Below are 1,992 nucleotides of genomic sequence, written 5' to 3'. Positions count from 1 at the left end.
TACACACACACACACACACACATTTATATATATATATATATATTGTGACGAATCCATAAAGAGGCTAGATTCTACATATATTTTTTTTTCAGCAATCTTAATACTTTTCTTGAATAGATCTATATCATTACAGCAGATGCCAAGTGTTTCACGGAAATAAACAAAGATGCAAAAAATGTGTGACCCGTGGATTGATTTGAGATGTTTTACGCCTCTATCAACAATTTAGGAGGCGTTAAAGATTCATGACTGATTGGCTGATTTAAGATGCCATTCACCGCCATTGATGCAATATAGATTATTCTCTGGGTGGGCTACTCCAACCCTGCCAGTCGGTGGTTGGCAGGGGTTTCCTGTGGTTTGCTCCTTTTTGCTATCAAATATCTATCGTCCTTATCCCTCCTCCTTCATTTTTGTGTTTGTTACTCTCCTGTAGCACCCCTAATCTTCGGCACTTATACTATGACCTAACCGTGTTGCAAGTGCCGTAAAACTCTTAAGAAAATGAGCAGTACTGTATGGATTGCAGTTAGTCGCAACTGAAAATAGATAGATCTAGAGGAAGATATTTTGTGTAGAATCAAAGCACAACATCATGAACACACAACAAACGGACTAGCGACACATGGGGGCGTCAGGTTCAGAACGTCGTGACCGGCCTTTCAAGTTTCGTATGTGCGCTATGGGATACCAAAGATACTTCGCGACATGGGAATCGAACTCACGTCTTCAGTTTGAAACCCCAAAGTGTCTATTAGTATTACAACACAGACGTCGATGCTCAGGAGCGTTATGGATACACAGATACCTTCATTGGCCCCACTCTAGGCTACATTACTGAGGACTCCGAGTCGAATCCTCGGCGGGCTATAATTTATGAGTGCGTGTTATTTGGAGAGTTTCAACGAGGTTATAACTAGAACTATTATAACCTCTTTGGATAGATTTTAACCAGAGGCGGCTCGTGGGGCTAAAAAGTGGACGTGCACAATAAGCTATCGCATGCTGAAGATAGTCAAGGGCATAGCAGTAAATGAGACGGTGTATAATTTTAGGATCTTTGGGTTGGTGAGGGAGGACCTCGTGTTTTTATTTTCATTCTTTTAATTGCCGCTTTGATTTCTAGTAGTAAATTTGTTTGTAAGCTAAGCATCAATTTCGTTCATCCTGTATTGGGACTGAACACTCAAGTAATAACTTTCACCACTCCACTACAAAATCATTCAAAGGCACAACTCGTAGAACAGTCACGTTAACTTCCCTCAGGTTAACGGTCACAGAGCCACTTAATAATAATATAGTGGCAAGACAGACAATGAACCAATCACAATTCACTTAAGCACTCCGCTGGATTGCTCCGGGGCTCACATAATATTGACAAAGAATAGCGTACGGTTTATCACGTTTATTTTTAGACTGCCTACTTTGGGCTATGATTCGGCACTATTCGGCAGGGGCACATTTGAGATGTGCCGTCTTATTAATATTAATGTACCGCCAAACTCGCTACGAGTGTCGTCATCGCTTGGGTTATCCCCAAGAGCGATTTATAGGTCAGGTTATACTGTTGAATATCCTATTATGTTTAGCTAAAGCGCATGGACTTTGGCATGGCATAGTAGATGTTTTACGGCGTTATAGACGCAGAAATGACTGTTACAGCGCCAGTGCCAGTGAGGACCTTGTTTTGATATAATATTTGGCTAGTGTTTGTTTCTGGCTTCTTTTATTTTACTATTGTGGGTGTTTTACGTAATAGAACATTAAAATTTTTTGGGTGGCACTGCAGGACCGTGCTCTATGGACGAACCGCGCATGATTTTAACGCATAATTTTTTTTAAATCGCACTCCGACTAGGGATTCCCCAGCTGCACATAAATGGGAATCCCCGGTTCGAAGGATTTGCCTTGAAATTTTTTTTAATGCGTAACGAGATAGACAGACAGACAGACGAGGCGTTCCACTTATTATTGGAAAGGCACTTGTTGGGA

This window comes from Aplysia californica, unplaced genomic scaffold (assembly GCF_000002075.1).
Source record: "Aplysia californica isolate F4 #8 unplaced genomic scaffold, AplCal3.0 scaffold00623, whole genome shotgun sequence".
Classification (NCBI taxonomy): domain Eukaryota; kingdom Metazoa; phylum Mollusca; class Gastropoda; order Aplysiida; family Aplysiidae; genus Aplysia; species Aplysia californica.
The sequence above is the reverse complement of the archived record's forward strand: the minus strand, read 5'-3'. Positions refer to the sequence as shown.